The sequence below is a fragment of the Pseudophryne corroboree genome, chromosome 6 (assembly GCF_028390025.1).
Source record: "Pseudophryne corroboree isolate aPseCor3 chromosome 6, aPseCor3.hap2, whole genome shotgun sequence".
NCBI classification, from domain to species: Eukaryota; Metazoa; Chordata; class Amphibia; order Anura; family Myobatrachidae; genus Pseudophryne; species Pseudophryne corroboree.
The window spans coordinates 825,988,966-826,012,798 of NC_086449.1; the positions used below are offsets into that span (position 1 = coordinate 825,988,966).

General features: G+C 43.1%; 1 protein-coding gene across 1 annotated transcript in view; it reads right to left on the reverse strand.

The window, feature by feature from the left end:
- Window positions 1-18,986, reverse strand: part of MANSC1 (MANSC domain containing 1) — a 45,711-nt gene extending 26,725 nt beyond the window's left edge. Inside the window, exon 1 of the mRNA XM_063929267.1 lies at window positions 18,903-18,986. The gene's annotated coding sequence lies outside the window, so the exon portion shown is untranslated. The remainder of the gene's footprint in view (window positions 1-18,902) is intronic.
- Between the last annotated feature and the right edge of the window lie 4,847 nt (window positions 18,987-23,833).

Consider the following 23,833-nt stretch of genomic DNA (forward strand, 5'->3'; position numbering starts at 1 on the left):
AAAATGCCACATGGGGCGTGGCCAATGAAAATGGGGGCGTGATACAAATATGGGGGGAGGGGCAGATACACGTATGACCCCAATAGTGCCAGATACACATTACCCCACAGTGCCAGATATACATTGCCCCACAGTGCCAGATACACATTGCCCTACAGTGCCAGATACACATTGCCCTACAGTGCCAGATATACATTGCCCCACAGTGCCAGATACACATTGCCCTACAGTGCCAGATACACATTGCCCCACAGTGCCAGATATACATTGCCCTACAGTGCCAGATACACATTGCCCCACAGTGCCAGATATACATTGCCCTACAGTGCCAGATACACATTGCCCCACAGTGCCAGATACACATTGCCCTACAGTGCCAGATACACATTGCCCCACAGTGCCAGATATACATTGCCCCACAGTGCCAGATACACAAATGCCCCCACTGTGTCAAATATACATTGCCCCCCAGTGCCAGATACAGAAATGCCCCCCCCAGTGCCAGATATGCCCCAGTGCCAGATATAAATGCCCCCCCAGTGCCAGATATCTCCCAGTGCCAGATATCCCCCAGTGCCAGATATAAATGCCCCCCCCCAGTGCCAGATATCTCCCAGTGCCAGATATCCCCCAGTGCCAGATATAAATGCCCCCCCAGTGCCAGATATCTCCCAGTGCCAGATATAAATGCCCCCCCCAGTGCCAGATATCCCCCAGTGTCAGATAGAAATGCCCCCCCCAGTGCCAGATATCCCCCAGTGCCAGATATAACATGCCCCCCCAGTGCCAGATATCCCACAGTGCCAGATATAAATGCCCCCCCAGTGCCAGATATCCCCCAGTGTCAGATAGAAATGCCCCCCCCAGTGCCAGATATCCCCCAGTGCCAGATATAACATGCCCCCCCCAGTGCCAGATATCCCCCAGTGCCAGATAGAAATGCCCCCCCCAGTGCCAGATATCCCCCAGTGCCAGATATAACATGCCCCCCCCCTCCCCTGCTCACCGCTGCCGCTGCCGTCCTGTCTGTGTGAGGGAAGGAGAGTGCAGCCTGCGCCTCTCCTTCCCCTCAGTCTCCGGCGGGTGTCTCAGTTTAATTCAGCGCCGATCCATGAGCCAATCAGAGCTCGCACCCGCGAGCTCTGATTGGCTCACGGATCGGCGCTGAATTAAACTGAGACAACCGCCGGAGACTGAGGGGAAGGAGAGGCGCAGGCTGCGCTCTCCTTCCCTCACATCAGCGGCGGGGACGGCGGGGAGCAGCAGAGGGAGGGAGGGAAGAGGAGCGGCGGCCCGTCAGTGTGGGTACGGCGTATCCACGGCTAAATTCTTACGGGTACGCCGTACCCACCCGTACCCACACACTTGCACCACTGAATAGGGTGTGCAGTATTATAGTATTAATATAGGATGCGCAGTATTATAGTATTACTATAGGGTGCGCAGTATTATAGTGTTACTATAGGGTGTACAGTATTATAGTATTACTATAGGGTGCGCAGTATTATAGAATTACTATAGGGTGCGCAGTATTATAGTATTACTATAGGGTGCGCAGTATTATAGTGTTACTATAGGGTGTTCAGGATTACAGTATTACTATAGGGTGCGCAGGATTATAGTATTACTATAGGGTGTGCAGGATTATAGAATTACTATAGGGTGCACAGGATTATAGTGTTACTGTAGGGTGCACAGGATTACAGTATTACTATAGGGTGCACAGGATTATAGTATTACTATAGGGTGCGCAGGATTATAGTATTACTAACTATAGGGTGCGCAGGATTAAAGAATTACTATAGGGTGCACAGGATTACAGTATTACCTAAGGGTGCACAGATTACAGTATTACTATAGGGTGCACAGGATTACAGTATTACCTAAGGGTGCACAGATTACAGTATTACTATAGGGTACGCAGGATTACAGTATTACTATAGGGTGCACAGTATTATAGTATTACTACAGGATGCACAGGATTACTATAGGGTTAATGGAAATTATAATACTGTGCACCTTATAGTAAAATTATAATCCTGCGCACCCTATAGTAATATTATAATCCTGTGCACCCTATAGTAATATTGTAATACAGCACACCCTATAGTAATACTATAAATTAATAAAGGGTGTGCAGTATTATAGTGTTACTGTAGGGTGCGCAGTATTATAGTGTTACTGTAGGGTGCACAGTATTATAGTCTTACTATAGGGTGCACAGTATTATAGTATTACTATAGGGTGCGCAGTATTATAGTGTTACTGTAGGGTGCGCAGTATTATAGTGTTACTGTAGGGTGCACAGTATTATAGTGTTACTATAGGGTGCGCAGTATTATAGTGTTACTATAGGGTGCGCAGTATTATAGTGTTACTATAGGGTGCGCAGTATTATAGTGTTACTGTAGGGTGCGCAGTATTATAGTGTTACTATAGGGTGCGCAGTATTATAGTGTTACTATAGGGTGCGCAGTATTATAGTGTTAATGTAGGGTGCACAGTATTATAGTATTACTATAGGGTGCGCAGTATTATAGTGTTACTGTAGGGTGCGCAGTATTACAGTATTATAGGGTGCTCAGTATGATAGTATACTGACGGTATTATTAGAGGGGGCACAGTAATATAGTATTATTATACAGTATTATAGGAAGCACAATATTATAGTATGATGGTATTATTATAAGGAGCACAGGGGGTCATTCTGACCTGATCGTTCGCTGCAGTTCATTTCAGTGCAGCGATCAGGTCAGAACTGCGCATGCATCGGCGCCGCAGTGTGCCGGCGCATGGCTGACAGCCGACGGCTGTTGTTGTCTAGCGATCAACTCTGCCTGATTGACAGGCAGAGGCGATCGATGGGCAGGAGGGGGCAGCACGGCGCGGGAAGCGGGTCGCAGCGGCTGCATGAAGTCACACGCAGCCGCTGCGATCCGAGCAGAGACGAGTAACTCCCGGTCAGCTGCAGGAGCTGCGCTGGCTGGGAGTTACTCTTCAAGTAGAAAAGCATTGCCGCAGTGTGATACTTTTGTACTTGTGCGGGAGGTGGGGGGCGGCCTGACATGCGGGGCGGACTAGCCCTGTGCTGGACGTTCCCCCCGCATGTCAGTGTAGGTGATCGTAGCTGTGCTAAATTTAGCACAGCTACGATCAGGTCGGAATGACCCCCACAGTATTATAGTATGATGATGGTATTATTATAAGGGGAACAGCATTATAGTATTATTATGCAGTATTATATTATTTATTTATTTATCAACAGTTTCTTATATAGCGCAGCATATTCCATTGCGCATTATAATTAGAACATCAGTAATAGAACAAAACTAGGTAAAAACAGACAGACATAGAGGTAGGAAGGCCCTGCTCCCAAGCTTACAATCTATAGGGAAATAGGCATAGATACACAAGGTGTAAATACCAAATTGCTTTCTAACAAATATTTAAAATGCCCGCTCTAATATACACTGTAGACGCCAGGCGCATCTTATTACCATATACGATAAAAGTGCGCTGTACGTCGCAAAACACTACATCCCTTAAGAGAAAACAATACACCCACACATTATCTGAGTTCCAAAGCTCATTGATGTATATATTTGTTATTAAAAGGATATGTATTCAATATATCACAATGTACAGTATACATATAGTTACATGGTTACAATTTATACAGTAAGTAGTTAATACATACAGTTACAGGCCAGCGATACAATTACCATATCTTTCTCATATAAATTCTTCCCTCCATATCACTCTTTCTCTCTCTGTAAATAAATCCAGGAACTGGGCAGACAGCATCTCGAACAGCACCCAGGGAAGGACAGAGACTCCGGTGTGTCTCTTCAGCAATGTGTTATCTAGTTTGGAGGAGGGCGCACATCTAGTCTAAGGGAGGGAACTTTCTCATTCATGATGAGTCACTGTTCTATTCGTATGCTAACAAAGTTCAGCCTTGAAGACATCAAAAGGGCTGGCATGAGTTTCCTGTCCACCAACTGCTTGGAATGTCCATTGTCCTATTAAGAGTGACTTTAGCTTTCATACGTTTAATCATAACTGCTTATAGCAATGTCCTACAACTTAATAACAAGTATCAAATGAATCTACACATTAATCTGGTTGCTTTAATACCAAATATGACATGTCTATATTGCTCTGCTCCAATAATACACATACATGACGTTACTCCATTATATAATTTTAAATCATTATGATGTCTGGCGCTTGATATTATTATAATTATGTACTGTATGAAATATGTGTCGAATCCATCTCTGTGGCATGTCCGTGTAAATGCGTGTGTTACCATATATTGCTATGCTCGCTGCGCGTATTTGCAAGCATAGCGACTCATATGTGTGGAGTCTGTATGTTCTTTCTATGTAATATTTTTGACTTCGACAGTCCACCCTTTGGCAGTAAACAATAACTGCCATAAATTATTAACATAAGAAAAATATTTCAGACAATAATCGGTGACCTAGACACAAGTATGTATTCATTTTGCAAATCAGATGTTTGACCATATTTGGGGAAGACAGGGAGGAGGAGGAGACATCCTCTATATGCACTCGGCGGTCACGAGACCACTGGTTGGTTGTGAGACAACATTCAACCTATAGAGTATGCTGGGACAGTGCTTTGGCCTATAATGTCTGATTTGCGACGAACATTTCACACATACATGTACCTACGTCTTTGTACACTGATGTTTGGATTCGATTGAGGTTCTGCTGGGTAGATGAAGAACACACAAACAAATCGTGAAAGTGACATATAAATTTTTTATGATCTACATATTCCTATCATTTTCTGAACATTGTTTCCATTTCTGGAACGTATGCTAGGTCTGTTTAATCATTGAACAAGGGTTATAAGTAGTGTCCTTCCTAAATAATATAAACCTTCGGAGTTCGGGGAGAGCCACTCATAAACCTTTCTTCCACATATATTAATGAGCTCTTTATCTGCAATGTGTGAATAGCCATTGTCTGATTGAAATTGGTGAGATTTAAGCATACCAAGGATTTATCTATGATACTGGTGGATCTTAAGGCTAGGTGGTCTAGTTATATTATATTGTTTGTCCACCGGTCACCTCCCCCTTCCGTGTAATTCAAGTACCTCAGCTAACTCTAAAAAAAAAAATGGCACTAATCCTGCATCTTTTTGTCTTAGAGGTACCTGTGAGCACATCCAACATTCCGTTTGGTTTAAGACCTTTACCCATTAGTGAGTGGTAATCACTCAAGGGATGTCTGTCACCTTATTGCTAGCATCTCTGGATGCTCTCATCTTCAAATATAGGGTCACAATAACTACAAAATACAGTATTCCTCAGACAATAGCCTATCACGTTACCTCCGAACTCCGTAACTACTAGACCTTTGATTTTTCTCTGGCTTTAACAAACTGATCGGCTAATCCTGGGATCCTATAAGGAAATCACTCCTTCCTATAGAACCAGCTCCAGTCCCACACTCGACTCCTCATAAAAAAAAACTTGCAAAAATAGAATGTCCTGAAAAAAAAATGTCAGCGGGAAAAGAGAGAAAAGAGAAATAGAACAAAACAAAACAACTCTTGTTCATAACAAATAAATGACAATGACTGGTCTTTCTGCAATCCTTTAGTACGCTCAGGTAGTGTTCAACAGTGCCGCCTCTCAGTCTTCATGGAACAGAGTCTCTGGTGATACGTTTGCGATCTCACTCCATTGACGAGTTCCTTCCGGACTACCGACTTTCCTGCAATGGGAATCGTGGACCCAAGTCTCTCTCTCGGCTACTTTCACTGGGATAGTGCTGTCAACAAAACTTGGTACGGTCCTTCCCACCTGTCTATTAGGCAATCTGAGCGTAAGAACAATCACACAGTCTCTTGGTTCACAATCAAGACAGTTACTATTTGGCATACCAGCAATCAACAGTTTCAAGTTCTTTTGTCAAGTTCTCAAATGCTGGCTCATCTCGATAAAGTACTGTACTGTCACCTCATTGGTGTATTTCTGATCATTGTGCGGCTCAATCATGACATGAGGTTGTCTTCCAAAAAAAAAAAAAAAAGACACAAATACCGAAACCAAAACCAAAACAAATTTCGAAGAGGGTGATTCGTCAAGTGAAGATCTGTGAGTGGTTCCGATGCTACATAATACTAGTGGCAGTATCTATGATCACAATAGTCCAATTTCAAGCTTTGCTCCTACTTCTAGGGGTACCATTATCTACACACAAATTTCTGCGCAATTTTTCTTTGCGGTAAACACAGCAGCATCCGTGGCGGCGGGAAATGCCTCTACCCAGTTTGAGAAAACATCAGTGCACACCAATACATAACAATAATTCCTAAAGGGTGTTAACTGTACGAAGTCGTTGTGTGTTTGCAATGTAGAGTACCATGAGCATAACTAAAAAAAAAAAAAACATCTCTAGAGGAGAGAAAGAAGGAGAAAATGAAAAAATAAAAATAAATCAGGTTTGCCATTCACCAACAGGCATATCAGTGTCTATACAAAATTTCCCTTCACCAGTATTCCCATTCTCCACCCTTTGTGCATGACAAGGCACACTGCAGTAATACTGGTGTTATCATGCTGTTGGGATATACTGGGTTTGGGCAGAAATTCTGAAGGACCTAGGCATGTGGAGTTTGAACTGTAATTGGGTCCATGTATTGTACCACTCTATGTGAACGCAAAAGATGAAGAGGAAACTGTGGAGAAACAGAATAGAGGTTGGTGACAGATGAGTTTGTAGAAGTGGAGAAGATTTTATAAAAATCTGACAACTGGATTGGACACTACGGGGAAGTGATTCTCTACTTGGTCTACTCCCCTTAAAAAAATTATGTGTTTGTCGTATCGCTATTGGGACTATCCCAGCCATCAATCCAGTGTTCTGTCCATCCTAAGTTCATAGAGAACCCGGTATCTGTGAGATAATTTCCTCTACCTGTGATGGACATGCATTTAGAACAGTGAAATGTAACATTAGTCTTCGTGGGTGTCTAACATACTTTGTACTTCCTGAGCGGGAGCACATTATATGTATATCATATCTAACAAAGCTCCTGTTAAGTTAATCAGGGGCCATTTCTGCTAGGAAAAAGAAGCAAAAGTTTAGAGGCCCCATCTTAACCCCAGCAAGTTTTGTCAAAGGGTAATGTTGCATTTATTTTGTTCTTCCCATTAGCCGAATCTGTGTTTTCTATATGGCTTGTGATCCTTACTATATGTCCCTTGGTCCCCTCTATGTGTTTAATAATGTGGCTTGTGTTTTCTGTCTAGGGGGTCTATATTGACTATGTGTCCTACTACTCCTACAATCTCTGGCAAAATGCCCTTCCTTCCTACAAGTGTAACATATTATTGACCTTGACTTACCATTAGGGATCTGGGGTTTGGACTGATGGGTCTTTCCTGTATGTGCCTGTATACTTACCGTCCTCAACCTCTCCACCTGTTGTTCTCTGCGCCTAGCACTATTCTTGTGATGTTCAATAGCACACTAAGATTAGCTACTGTGACCCCTTTCCAATTTTGCAAAGAAGTCTGCACCCTGACCCTCAATGCCTTATTGAGCCCGTCCATTAGCACAGAGACAGCTACCTCCCATTTGCCGAATTAGTGTTTACCAGTGATCTTATCCAGACGGAGAGTTTTCTATTAGTGCAAAAGACAAAAAAAAAAAAAGTTTAACAAGCTTCTAGGTCATGCAAAGTATTCATTCAATCCTTCTCATCCCATATTAAGGGTCTGTACATGGTCCAACAAACATTTCCGAGCTCATCTTGACTAGGGGCATTACTAGGAATGAATACTTCTTATATGGTAACTAAAAGAAACACCCGGGAGTTACCCTGTCTCTGTCCGCTTTCCTACTGGCAAATACTAATATGCGGACAGGTTTTTCTCCATTTCTGATGTTAATTTCTTGATTTTTTTATTTTATTTTTGGGTTTTACTATATATGTAGACGAATGATACCATACTTACCAGTTCCACTGGTCTCCTTCTCCTCCTAAATAAAACTTCAACATTCATTAGTACATATATAGGTTACAGTCATATTTTTATTATTTTCTATAGTTTGTATGCTGGCCGTAACTGCTTCCACATCTACATATGGCGGTGTACTTGCATTCTCTTTTTCTTCCTACTTGTTTATTGTTGCTACAAGTTCAAACAGTTCTTATATTTCCATTCTTATCTTATATGACTTTCTTTAGACATACCACCTGCAATACCTTAGGATCAAACTCACCAACCCCTCTTGCTGCCACAGGTTTAAACAATTTGTATGTCTGACCCTTTGTTTTCTAGATTTAATCAGACATATTTTAATCTTTACATTCTGTAACACCTCTGATTCAAAGCTACCCATCTTTGGGAATGGGGCCCTATCTTCCGCAGTCGTACGTACCCATTCAGAACAAAAAGTCACCGCGTGTGGACCATATTTCCCACACATAATAAACCTTGCTGACCACTTGGGCCGCGGCTCTTCAGCCTGAACCCTGGCTACCATACGTCCACCGCTTGTGCAATTGGATCCCATCGTGGACTTTTTCCTTTTACGCAATCCCCAATGCACGACACGAATACACGGTGAAAGTTCTTAGAGCGCTTTCACCCACTCCTTCTCCGCTGACGTACCACGACTCACTCCAATAGTGACCACCGCGTACCCAGTGAGGTCCCTAATTGGTTTCTATTTCACTGGAAGTGTTAGGAGTAACTTACCTTTTCCAGTTAATATCTACCGTTGGAGATTTTCCTGAGAGAGACCAGCGAAAACTCCCTATGCACTTATACACAAATCACGCTTGCGCATGCTCTACACGGCGCTAATGATACCACGATTTTACGCAAAAGCTCGTAAAAGGGGTATCAAGTTGCGCTATGTATCGCACCCACAAACATGCGGTCCAATCGCACAGCGTATAGGTACTTATTACCTATTCGCCCTACGACCACTGGAATCGAATCACAAGCTGCGAAACCTCAGCCTGTTATGATTCACCTGCCTCTAAATGTTTGGCAGGTGAATTACAAGGAGAGAATCACTACTGGAGGTACTGGCAGATGCAATGTGACATAGAAATGGTTAACCAGACTACACTGGGGAATACTGTAATAACTTGAGTGCGTTGTAGCAGAATTAAAGATTAGCAGAATATGGACTGTCCCTTTAATAATGGAATGTGCAGCACACTTACACTGATTATGGACAGCAGGTGAGAAATATAACAGCTAAGAGCCAGGACTTGATTACAGGACTAGAATGTATAACAATCACTGTTGCCGGAAATGAATGTCCACAGAAGTGCAGGAATACTAAGTATTTATTATAGCAGTGGTATAATGAGGTATGGCAGAGGAATCACAGTACAATCCAGGGTACAATGTGAGCTAAGAATAAATGGGTTTGCAGACTGAGAATTGCAGCAGAGTAATGAGACAGTTGAATAAAGAATCAGAGTATAATAATCTACGGAACTGATTGCAGGATTTGTATAACAAAGCATAACAGCATGCAGGCACAGAGGAAGTCCATAGTACATGTAACACGAATAGTGAATACTAGAGGATCCAGAGATCACAGTAAAAAGTCCATGATACTTAACTAAATGGTTTTGGCATGAACATGAGCTGGCAAGGATGATTGTGGCAGGATAACTTGAACAGGCAGACCAGACTTCTCGGTATGAACAGGAGCAAGAATGGAGACACCAGGCAATGCAGGTAGTTCTGGCTGGAAAGCAGAATAATATCACCGGCGTCTGAGAACTCAGCTAGCTGGCCTTTAACAGCCACACTAACCAATGAACAAGGCCAGGCTGGGAGTGTTCACTAGTAATTACAAACCCTGTGCACCTGCTGAGCTGCATGTACACAGAGCCAAGGAACAGAACACATATGGATCAGCTGACACCAGATAAATACTGAACAGAATCCTAACACAGCCGGAGTGTAATACAAAACCTTTAAACTTCAATTCACAATTTCTATACTTCTGCACAATGCACAATTCTATATCACGCTCCTCTACAAATCGCCTCAAGATTTGCGTACTTTACTATCTATACTAACATGAGTCAGCCGCCTCACGCCGCCAAGCCTTCACTCACTTGGTGTACCAATGACGGGATCCCGAATTCCCGGGTTCAAATCCTCTCACTCCACTTTCACTCACTCAAATACACTTTGTTTTTCTGTACAGAAAATTGTTTACTCCCTTTAGGTCAGTAGCTTTATTCCAGAGGTGCTTACAGTTTTTAAACTAAATTTTAGAGTAACCTGCATTTGAAATCGGATAGTTTTGTGCTATTGTATTAAATGTCTACTATCCCACCTTAACTGAACAAATATCGTGTGCTTTGTAGTTAGCGTCCGTATTCCTACTCAACCTTGCGTAACCACGGGACCAGCGTGCCTTTTACACTACGAGCACTCTACCACACAGTCTCTATAAATGTGAGCAATACTACCTATAATCGCTCACTTAACACAACACCCAGTTTTATTTATTTGTATAACAACCAGGCCAGAACTGCGTGTCATGTCTATAATTACTCCCTTAAATACATTTATTTAAAATGTATCTGTATAGCAAACAAATGTATCCGATTTCACACAGATCTATAATGACTGCAATAATCTATAATTTAAATGATATGATTCAGATTGGATAGCTATCTTGCAGAACATACACTGATATAAATATACACATAATTATTATAATAATATTATATATATGTATCATTCACTGGCCTTCTATGAGACACCTTACCTCTTCACTGCCTCTAATTTTCATATCAAAGATATTTGCTTTTCACTGCTAAAAAAAAGTAGTTACACAGGTTAATTTGCATTTCAATGGCTATACTCTCTAGTAAGCAGACTCTACAAGTCTTGGAAGAAAAGAGAAAAAAAAAAAACCAAAACCTCTCTTTCCTTTTTCTATCTGTGTGCAACCCCCCACTTGATGTAAGTTAATTACGCACAGACAAGAAGAAAAAAAAACAAAAAAAAAAAAAAAACACTTATCTCACCATTTACTCTCACTAGGCCCAATTGAAACTATTGTAATTGACTATGGCATGGGTTAAATAAATGCATTGGTAACTCGTAAATGGTGCTGGATGTGACAAAGGAAACTGATTGTTCTGAGCAGACTGAAAATCAGCTATTTAGAAAGTGACCTTCCTAAAATGGCCACAGCTCCTCCCACTTCCACATCCATGAGGTTTACACAAGATGGTGGACAGGCCATGTGGTTAGGCCAACATGGAGGACAAACCATGCGGCTCCTTTGTCACAAAGAAATCACAAATTATACAAGCACCAGAAGTAATCTCAGGCTTGAGTTAAAAAAAAAAAAAAAACTATATCAAGGCTATGCAGCAACTTTTAAATGTAATTTTAAATCTACTTAACAGATAAACAATCCAATCTGAATCAAACACAATATGACTTTGTTTTGCAACAATAAAAATATGCTTTAGCATCTTAAATATTATGGGAAACACATTGTCCCTTGAATTCCATATCATCGGCTTACTGATAACACAACAGAACACACGTATATGATTTCTCAGCATCACAATGCGTCCACCATAAGCTGATCGACCACAGCGTTGCATTTGTAATGTACAGTGCATCATTAAGACCGTGATATCGCGGACGCAGCCCTCATCTGTAAATACCAAATTGCTTTCTAACAAATATTTAAAATGCCCGCTCTAATATATACTGTAGACGCCAGGCGCATCTTATTACCATATACGATAAAAGTGCGCTGTACGATGCAAAACACTACATCCCTTAAGAGAAAACAATACACCCACACATTATCTGAGTTCCAAAGCTCATTGATGTATATATTTGTTATTAAAAGGATATGTATTCAATATATCAAAATGTACAGTATACATATAGTTACATGGTTACAATTTATACAGTAAGCAGTTAATACATACAGTTACAGGCCAGCGATACAATTACCATATCTTTCTCATGTAAAGGGAGGGAACTTTCTCATTCATGATGAGTCACTGGTCTATTCGTATGCCAACAAAGTTCAGCCTTGAAGACATCAAAAGGGCTGGCCTGAGCTTCCTGTCCACCAACTGCTTGCAATGTCCATTGTCCTATTAAGAGTGACTTTAGCTTTCATACATTTAATCATAACTACTCATAGCAATGTCCTACAACTTATTAACAAGTATCAAATTAATCACATAAATCTGGTTGCTTTAATACCAAATATGACATGTCTATCTTGCTCTGCTCCAATAATACACATACATGACGTTACTCCATTATATAATTTTAAATCATTATGATGTCTGGCGCTTGATATTATTATAATTACGTGCTGTATGAAATATGTGTCGAATCCATCTCTGTGGCATGTCCGTGTAAATGCGTGTGTTACCATATATTGCTGTGCTCGCTGCGTGTATTTGCAAGCATAGCGACTCATGTGTGGAGTCTGTATGTTCTTTCTATGTAATATTTTTGACTTCGACAAAGGATAGATGCTACCTGTTGCATAATGGTCCACCAGATTGCTAGGTTCTTAATGGGTTGTATGATGATACCCCGCAATGTTGGTCAAGGGTCAGGAGGGTGTGAGAGTAAAGAAAGACAAGATATGTGATGTTATGTATACTGTACAGAGAGGATGTAATTAGATAGGGAAGCACTGAAGGTTATGTGGGTGCGTCTGGAATTTGATAGGCTTGTCTGGAGAGGTGAGTTTTCAGGGAACGTTTAAAGGTTTGGAGACTAGAGGCGAGTCTTATTGTGCGTGGGAGGGCATTCCACAGAGTGGGTGAAGCCCGGATAAAGTCCTGTAGTTTTGAGTGTGAACAAGTAATGCGTGTGGATGAGAGACGTAGATCCTGTGCAGAGCGAAGAGGTCGGGTAGGGAGATATTTTGAGATGAGTGATGAGATGTACGTTGGTGCAGTTTGGTTAATAGCCTTGTATGTCAGTAAAAGTATTTTATATTTAATACGGTAGAATACAGGTAACCAATAGATGGATTGACAGAGCGGATCTGCAGATGATGAACTTCTAGCGAGGAAGATTAGCCTAACAGCTGCATTCAAAATGGATTGTAGTGGTGAGAGCCTATGTTTGGGAAGACCGGTCAGGAGACTATTACAATAATCAATGCGGGAGATAATGAGAGCATGAATTAGAGTTTTTGCAGTGTCTTGTGTAAAATATGGTCGTATTTGGATATGTTTCTTAGAAGTATGTAACATGATTTAGAGACAGATTGAATGTGGGGAACAAAGGACAGTTCAGAGTAAAGAATGACACCTAGGCAACGAGCTTGTGGTGTAGGGATGATTGCTGAGTTCTCAACAGTGATAGAGATATCAGGTTGGAAACTACTATTGGCCGGTGGAAATATAATTAATTCTGTTTTGGAAATATTAAGTTTGAGGTGGCAAGATGTCATCCAAGATTAAATGGCAGAAAGGCATTCAGTGACCCTGACCAATACAGATGGTGATAAATCTGGGGAGGATAGGTAGATTTGAGTATCATCCGCATACAGATGGTACTGAAAGCCGAAAGAGTTGATTAGTTTGCCAAGAGATGAGGTATAGATAGAGAAAAGCAGAGGCCCTAAGACTGAGCCTTGCGGTACTCCAACTGAGAGAGGTAGAGAAGAGGAGGTGGAATCAGATAAACAAACACTGAAGGAGTGATTAGATAGGTAGGATGAGAACCAAGAAAGGGCCGTGTCCTGAAGACCTAGGGATTGTAGTGTCTGTATGAGAAGAGAGTGGTCAACAGTGTCAAAAGCAGCAGAGAGATCAAGGAGAATAAGTAGAGAGTAATGTCCTTTAGATTCAGCAGTGACCAAATCATTCACTACCTTAGTCAGTGCTGTCTCTGTGGAGTGTTGAGCACTAAATTCTGACTGAAGTGGGTCCAGTAGGCTGTGTGAGTTAAGAAAGTGTGTGAGGCAAGTGTAGGCAAGTCTCTCCAGTAGCTTGGAGGGGCATGGGAGCTGAGAGATGGGACGGTAGTTAGAGAGAGAGTTCGGGTCAGAGTTTTGTTTTTTCAGAATGGGAGTAATCACTGCATGCTTGTATAGAGAAGGAAAGATACCAGTAGACAGGGAGAGATTACAGATTTTCGTTAAGGCCGGGATGAGCACAGTAGACGGAGCTTTACTAATTTGTGAGGGTATAGAGTCAAGGGGAGAGGTATTAGAGTAGGCAGATGAAAAAAGTGCAGATACTTCATCTTCATTTGTAGGATCAAAGGAAGAGAAGGTGTTAGAGGGTTCAGGCAGGGAATTGAGCAGGTCACTTGCTGTGGAAGAGCATACCATTTCATTTCGGATCTTGTCAATCTTGTCCTTGAAATAGGAAGCAAGATCTTGCGCACTGACAGCGGCTGGTGGGTTAGGTGAGGGAGGGACAAGAAGTGATTTAAATGTATTAAAAAGTCATTTGGGGTTAGAGGCTTGAGCAGAGATGAGAGATTGAAAATATGTTTGTTTGGCAGTGTCCAGAGCATTACGATAGGAGTGGTCTTATATGTGAGAAAGTTACTTGAACTACGAGATTTACGCCACTGGTGTTCTACTTTACGTGAGAGTTTTTGTAGGTGTCTAGTGTATTTAGAGTGCCACGGTTGACATCTAAGTCTACGTGGAGTGTGATGGGTAGCTGGAGCCACTTCATCAAGTGCTGTTTCTAGAGTTTGGTTAAGGTGTGACACAGCAGTCTCAGGAGAGGTGAATGTAGAAATTGGTGAGAGCAGTGGTTGCAGAGAGGTAGATAGTTGTTGAAAATGAATAGTGTTAATTTTCTGCGGGTTAGAGGCATCTTTGTAGACTTTAGGGACATTGAGTTTAAAGTAATGGAGGAGAGCATGCAGGTGATAAGGTTGTGAACTGAGAGAGGTAAAGGAGTGTTAGTGAATTCAGAAACTGAGCATAGTCTGGTGAATATAAGATCAAGGCAGTGGCCCTCCTGATGAGTAGGGGAGTCAGTCCATTGGGAGACGCCAAGAGAGGAGGTAAGAGAGAGGAGTTTGGAGGCATGAGGAGATTGTGGACTGCCAATAGAGATATTGAAATCACCCATAATGATGGTGGAGATGTCAGAGGATAGAAAGTGAGGGAGCCAAGCAGAAAGATCTTCCAGAAACTTTTTGGGTTGCCCGGGTGGGCGATAGATAGCTGCAACACGCAGAGAGAAAGGGGTTAAAATCCTAATAGAGTGTACTTCAAATGATGTAAATGTGAGTGAGGGAACAGGTGGTAAAACAATGTGTGTGTAAGATTTGGACAGTAATATTCCAACCCCACCTCCTTTACAGTTACCAGGCCTGGAGGTGTGTGTGAAGTGGAGGCCACCATGTGACAGTGCTGCAGGGGAGGCAGTGTGTGATTGTGTGAGCCATGTTTCTGTTTATGGCTAGCATATTGAGTTTTGTTGCTATGAAAAGGTCATGAATAGATGTTAATTTGTTGCAAACAGAGCGTGCATTCCATAAAGCACATTTTAGTGACTTGGAGGGAGATGGGAGACATGTGATGTTGATAAGGTTTGTTGGATTTATATTCTGTTGTGAATCAGCTGAATGTGAGCGTGGTATGTGGATGTGACCTGGATTTGGGGATATGTCACCAGCTAGTAGAAGCAGAAGAAGAGAGAGATAGGTATAGTTGGGGGAGGTGTGTGATAGTTTCTTATGGTGACAGGTTGAGGATGTGACAGTTAGTGTACATGTAAAGCTCATGAGTGTTAATAAGAGGGGAGTGGATTAATGAGGCTGCAATGTGTACAGAGCGATGAATAACAGGAATAGTGAAGGACGATGTCCTTTTATAGAGGATACCATGAAGTGCTATTAGGAGAAACAGTTTGTGGAACATGGTGTTTTTATAGAGAAAAGTATAGATAGGTAAGAGCTTAAAGAAAATGTTAGATAAATGGTGGAATTTCCCGGTTTATAATGTTTTTCAATGTTATTATAGTATGATGATGGTATTATAGGAGGAACAGTATTATAGTATTACTATGCAGTATTATAGTATGATGATGATATTATTATAGGGGGAACAGTATTATAGTATTACTATGCAGTATTATAGTAATAATAATAATAATAATAATAATAATTTTATTTATATAGCGCTCTTTCTCCAATAGGACTCAAGGCGCTTAACAGATACATAGCATAATATAGTACAGACTATAATGAAGTACATTTTCATAAAATACAGAAGCATGAAGATACTAAAAGGGACATTATGGAAATGCTGAGTAAACAGAAAAGTCTTGAATCTACTTTTGAAGGATTCTATAGTTGGGGCCTCTCGCACTGTGCGGGGAAGTGAGTTCCATAGAGTCGGAGCCGCATGACTAAAAGCTCGACCCCCAGATGAATTACGGTAGATTCTAGGTACTGCTAAAAGTCCTTCATCTACAGATCGCAGTAATCGAGTGGGGCAGTATGGGGTCAGAAGCTGTTTCAGGTACTTTGGGCCTTGGTCATGTAATGCTTTGAAACTCAGTAAGCCAATCTTGAAGATGATTCGCCATCTCACAGGCAGCCAGTGAAGGGAGTAGAGGATGGGTGTTATGTGGCTAGAACGGGGCTGGTTGGTTAATAGCCTGGCAGCTGTGTTTTGCACCAGCTGTAAGCGTTGCAATTCTTTTGCTGGTAGACCAAGGTAGAGGGCATTACAGTAGTCTAAACGAGATGATACAAATGCGTGGATGACTTTTGGCATATCATCTGAGGGAATTACCGTATTTTTCGGACCATAAGACGCACTTTTTCTCCCCAAAAATGTGGGGGGAAAAGTATGTGCGTCTTATGGAACGAATAAGACGTGTTTGCGGGTAGCGCCGGCGACCGGCGGGTCCTGGATGCTGCTGCTGCGCCATCATCAGCAGAGCGCAGAGCGCAGAGCGCCCGCATCTCAGAGCCCATCTCAGCAGCAGAGCCGGCATCATGTGACTCCCCCACCTCCTGAGGAGTGCACCGCGGGCAGCGTTAGCTGAGAGCCTGGACACGGGGAACCACTGGTACTGTTAGTGTGTGTGTGTGTGTGTGTGTGTGTGTGTGTGTGTGTGTGTGTGTGTGTGTGTGTGTGTGTGTGTGTGTGTGTGTGTGTCTATGTGTATGCTGGCTCTGATGTGTGTGTGTCTCTGTATGCTGGCTCTGACAGAAGGCTGCACTGTACAGAATCCTTGTAGGAGTCTGAGAAATCACACAGAAATATCTCTTAGAGGTTGGTGAAAACTAGGGAGGCAGCGCAAGTATGATAAAGCAGAATTGGTTCAGAATATTTTTTTTTTCCAGTTTTCCTACTCTAAAAACTAGGTGCGTCTTATGGTCAGGTGCGTCTTATGGTCCGAAAAATACGGTAAGTGCTTGATTCTGGCTATGTTCCTCAGGTGAAAGAATGAGGATTTGATTGTGGCTGATATCTGATGTTTAAGTGTCAAGCCACCATCCAGGACAACGCCAAGATTCCGCACATGATCAGTGGTTTGTTATTCTGAATCCCAGAGTGTAAGCCCAGTTGGTTGGCTATGCTGCAGTCTTGTCCTTTGATGTTGCGGTCGTATCATAAGGACCTCTGTTTTATCCGGGTTCAGTCGCAGCCAACTGGCGCTCATCCACTCCTGTAGTTCAGCTAGACAGCCATTTAGGGTTGCTATTGGGTTATCAGTGCCCGGAGCAAAGGACAAGTACAGTTGTGTATCATCTGCATAGCAGTGGTAGACCAGGCCATGGCGCCTGATTATTTCGCCCAATGGGAGCATGTATACTGCAAAAAGCATGGGGGATAGTATAGAACCTTGTGGGACACCACATGGCAATGGCACTGGTGGTGATGAGTATAATCCAGATGATACTCTCTGTGACCTGCCTGTGAGAAATTATTGTGTAATGTGTGAGTAAGATGATGGTGGTCAGGGCCGGTGCTAGGGTGTTCGGCGCCCCCCTGCAAACTATAAATTTGCGCCCTCCCATATTCCTTTGGCGCGAGCCAGGAAAAGGGGTGTGGTCTCACAAGTAAGGGGCATGGCCACACAATAGTACCCCCATTTAAAATTACGCCACAATGTAGCACAATCTTATTAATCTTATACGTAATGCCCCACCCGTAGTAGTAGCGTCCTTATATGTAATGCACCCCAGTAATAGTAGCATCCTTATACATAATGCCCCCCAGTAGTAGTAGTGTCCTTATACATAATTCCCCCCCAGTAGTAGTAGCGTCCTTATACATAATGCCCCCCAGTAGTAGTAGCATCCTTATACGTAGTGCACCCCCAGTAGTAGACGCGTCCTTATACGTAATACCCCCCAGTAGTAGTAGCGTCCTTATACGTAGTGCACCCCCAGTAGTAGTAGCGTCCTTATACGTAATGCCCCCCCAGTAGTAGTAGCGTCCTTATACGTAGTGCACCCCCAGTAGTAGTACCGTCCTTATACATAATGCTCCGCGCAGTAGTAGCATCCTTATACGTAATGCCCTCCCCCCAGTAGTACCATTGTTATACGTAATGCCCTCCCAGTAATAGTAGCGTCCTTAGACATAATGCCCCCAAGTAGTAGTATCGTCCTTATACGTAATGACCCCCCAGTAGTAGTAGCGTCCTTAGACATAATGCCCCCAAGTAGTAGTATCGTCCTTATACGTAATGCACCCCTCAGTAGTAGTAGCGTTCTTACATGTAATGCCCCCCCAGTAGTAGCGTCGTTATACGTAATGCCCCCCCAGTAGTAGCGTCCATAAAGCGCGCGCACAGACATACCTCGGCTCACACATACACACACACACAATTCACACACATATACACACCCACACACTTCTCTCTCACCCTGCACTTACCTAAGCCAGTCTCTCTCTGTACAGCAGCCTGGTCCGTGTAGCTCCGCCCCTTCTGTACCGATTAACCACGCCCCTTCCGTCCCGTGTAGCTCCGCCCCCTTCTGTCCCGTACTCGGCGCTGTCACACAGGAGAAGGGAGGGAGGAGGCTTTTCATGCTGCAGGTGCCCGCTGCCAGTGCCTGTCATACAATGACAGACACAGCACTGGCAGCTGCACCAGCAGCAGGGGGCACAGGACGGCGCAGCAGGGAAGGAATGCAGAGCAGGGGAAGCGCCTATCCGTCCCAGCGCCTCCCTGCACTGCATCCCTTCGCTGAGCGGGTAGCGCCGGGCCTGATGGTGGTATTATTATTATTATAGGAGGAACAGTATTATAGTATTACTAAGCAGTATTATAGTATGATGATGGTATTATTATAGGGGGGACAGTATTATAGTATTACTATGCAGTATTATAGTAAGATGATGGTATTATTATTATTATTATTATAGGAGGAACAGTATTATAGTATTACTATGCAGTATTATAGACTAGTATGATGATGATGATGATGATGATGATGATGATGATGATGGTATTATTATAGGGGGAACAGTATTATAGTTTTACTATGCAGTATTATAGTATGATGATGGTATTATAGGGGGAACAGTATTATAGTATTACTATGCAGTATTATAGTATGATGATGGCATTATTATAGGGGAACAGTATTATAGTACAGGTATTACTATACAGTATTATAGTATGATGATGATGGTATTAGTATAGGGGGAACAGTATTATAGTATTACTATGCAGTATTATAGTAAGATGATGGTATTATTATAGGAGGAACAGTATTATAGTATTACTATGCAGTATTATAGTATGATGGTGGTATTATAGGGGGAACAGTATTATAGTATTACTATGCAGTAATATAGTAAGATGATGGTATTATTATTATAGGAGGAACAGTATTCTAGTATTACTATGCAGTATTATAGTATGATGATGGTATTATAGGGGGAACAGTATTATAGTATTACTATGCAGTATTATAGTATGATGATGGTATTATTATAGGGGGAACAGTATTATAGTATTACTATGCAGTATTATAGTAAGATGATGGTATTATTATAGGGTAACAGTATTATAGTATTACTATGCAGTATTATAGTATGATGATGGTATTATTATAGGGGGAACAGTATTATAGTATTACGATGCAATATTATAGTAAGATGATGGTATTATTATTATTATAGGAGGAACAGTATTATAGTATTACTATGCAGTATTATAGTATGAGGATGGTATTATTATAGTGGGAACAGTATTATAGTATTACTATGCAGTATTATAGTATGATGATGGTATTATTATTATTATAGGAGGAACAGTATTATAGTATTACTATGCAGTATTATAGTATGATGATGGCATTATTATAGGGGAACAGTATTATAGTATTACTATGCAGTATTATAGTATGATGATGGTATTATTATAAGGGTAACAGTATTATTGTATTATTATGCAGTATTAAGATTTTGCACGTGCTGCTCCCTTGCTCTGGAATGCTCTTCTACCTCTCCCCATCCGACTCTCCACCTCTCTACAAAACTTCAAACGGGCTCTCAAGACCCACTTCTTCACCAAACCCAGTAAACTCTTCCCCTAACCCTCTTGTCTATGCTCACTGTCTACCCCGTCTGTGTCACTCTGGTCTGTTAGCCCCTCCCCTTTTAGATTGTAAGCTCGCAAGAGCAGGGACTTCTTTCCTCATGTGCCTTTCCTTTTCTTACTTACACTTTCTTATACTCCATACTCCCATTGATGGCACCTAACCTCGGGATTTCTATACCTGTCCTATTTTGTCCTGTACTGCAAGTGCAGTTTTCTTATTTGCTAATTTTATTATGTACTGTGTAATGGGCGCTGCGGATTCCTTGTGGCGCTATATAAAATAGGATTTTGGTTACCTACCAGTAAATCCTTTTCTCGTAGTCCATGGAGGATGCTGGGGGCCATATTAGTACCATGGGGTATAGACGGGTCCACCAAGAGCCATTGGCACTTTAAGAGTTTAATAGTGTGGGCTGGCTCCTCCCTCTATGCCCCTCCTTCCAGACTCAGTCTAGAAACTGTGCCAGAGGAGACGACATATTTCGAGAGAAGGAATTACACAGATAGTGGCGAGATTCATACCAGCTCACACAACAGGCAAATCCGGCTAACATGCCGGGACAACTCAGCAACAGCTGAAACAGTAAATAATGCCGAACTTACCTAGGAAGCAGGCAGTACTGAACTATAAAATCAATGCAGGAAAACGCAGCGCTGGGCGGGCGCCCAGCATCCTCTACGGACTACGAGAAAAGGATTTACCGGTAGATAACCAAAATCCTATTTTTTCTTACGTCCTAGAGGATGCTGGGGTCCATATTAGTACCATGTGGATGTACCAAAGCTCCCAGTACGGGAGGGAGAGCGCGGAAGCCCCTGCAACACTGCTTGACCAAACTTGAGGTCATCAGAGGCCAAAGTATCGAACTTGTAAAACTTGGCAAACGTGTTCGACCCAGACCAAGTAGCTGCTCGGCAGAGTTGTACATCCAAGACACCCTGGGCAGCCGCCAAGGAAGAGCCCACTTTACGAGTAGAATGGGCCTTTACAGATTTCGGACACGGCAATCCTGCCGTGGAATAAGCATGCTGGATAGTGAACCTGATCCAGCGTGAAATCGACTGCTTAGAAGCAGGACACCCAATCTTCTTGGGATCATAGAGGACAAACAGAGAGTCACTTTTCCTATGACGAGCCGTCCTCTTCACGTAAATCTTCAAAGTCATCACTATATCCAAGGCCTTTGAAGCAATTGAGGAGTCAGTACCCACTGGCACCACAATAGGTTGGTTGATATGAAAAGCCGATACAACCTTAAACAGAAAATGTGGACGAGTCCTAAGTTCCGCCCTGTCTTCATGGAAGATCAGATAGGGGCTTTTACAAGATAAAGCCCCTAATTCCGACACGCATTGCGCAGAAGCCAAGGCTAACAAGGTGACCGCTTTCCACGTGAGAAACCTGAGATCAGCCTCCTGTAGAGGCTCAAACCAAGCAGATTGCAGGAACTGCAACACCACATCAAGATCCCAGGGTGCCGTTGGCGCCACAAAGGGAGGCTGGATGTACAGAACCCCTTTCAAAAAGGTCTGAACCTCAGGGAGGGCAGCCAATTGTTTTTGGAAGAAGATGGACAAAGCAGAGAGCTGGACCTTGATGGAGCCCAATCTTAGCCCCATATCCACCCCTGCTTGCAGGAAAAGTAGAAAACGTCCAAATTGAAACTCCACCGCAGGAAACTTCTTGGACTCACACCAAGAAACATATTTTTTCCAAATGCGATGGTAATGTTTAGACGTTACCCCCTTCCTAGCCTGTATCAGGGTAGGAATTACCTCACTCGGGATACCCTTCCGAGCTAAGATCTGGCATTCAACCACCATGCCATCAAACGTAGCCGTGGTAAGTCTTGATAAGCGAACGGCCCCTGCAGTAGCAGATCCTCCCGAAGAGGCAACGGCCTTGGATCTTCCAGCAGAGGATCCAGTAGATCCGCGTACCAAGCCCTCCTTGGCCAGTCCGGAGCAATGAGGATTGCCAGAACCTTTGTTCTTCTTACCAGTTGAAGAACTTTTGGTATCAGAGGAAGTGGAGGGAAGACATACACTGACGTGAACACCCACGGTGTTACCAGTGCGTCATCCGCCAATGCCTGTGGGTCTCTCGACCTGGAACAGTACCTCCGCAGCTTCTTGTTGAGGCAGGAGGCCATCATGTCTATGTGAGGAACCCCCCACCAACTGGTTACCGCCTCGAACACCTCCGGATGGAGGCCTCACTGTCCTGGATGGAGATCGTGTCTGCTGAGGAAGTCTGCTTCCCAGTTGTCTACACCTGGAATGAAGATTGCCGACATCGCCACCGCATGCCTTTCTGCCCAGAGGAGGATTTTTGACACCTCTGACATGGCAGCCCTGCTCTTCGTTCCACCTTGTCGGTTTATGTAGGCCACTGTGGTCACGTTGTCCGACTGCACCTGAACAGCCCGATCCTGCAGAAGGTGTGCTGCTTGCAGAAGGGCGTTGTACATGCCCTGAGTTCCAGGATGTTTATTGGGAGAAGTGACTCTTGATTTGACCACCTTCCCTGAAAGGTTTCCCCAAGAGCGACTGCTCCCCAACCTCTTAGACTTGCATCTGTGGTTAAAAGGATCCAGTCCTGAATTTCCGAACCTTCGTCCTTCCAGAAGGTGCGGAAGTTGCAGCCACCAGAGGAGTGAAATCCTGGCTTTCGGAGACAGATGTATCCTCTTGTGCATGTGTAGGTGGGAGCCCGACCACTGGTCCAAGAGGTCCAGCTGAAAAGGTCGAGCATGAAACCTGCTGTACTGCAGAGCCTCGTAGGCGGCAACCATCTTCCCCAGTAGGCATATGCATTGATGAACCGATACCCGGGTAGGCTTTAAGACATCCCGGACCATTGTTTGAATCACCAACGCTTTCTCCACCAGGAGAAATACCCTCTGCACTTCCGTGTCGAGGATCATTCCCAGGAAAGACAGCCTCCTTGTCGGCTCCAGATGAAACTTCGGAAAGTTAAGGATCCAGCCGTGCTTCCTGAGCAGCTGTGTTGTGAGCGCGATGGATTGCAACAACCTCTCCCTGGACGACGCCTTGATCATGAGATCGTCCAGATATGGAATTATGTTCACCCCCTGTTTGCGGAAGAGAACCATCATCTCTGCCATCACCTTGGTGAAGATCCTTGGTGCTATGGAGAGGCCAAATGGCAGCGCCTGGAACTGATAGTGATCGTCCAACAGTGCAAACCTGAGATATGCCTGATGCGGCAACCAAATGGGAATGTGGAGGTAAG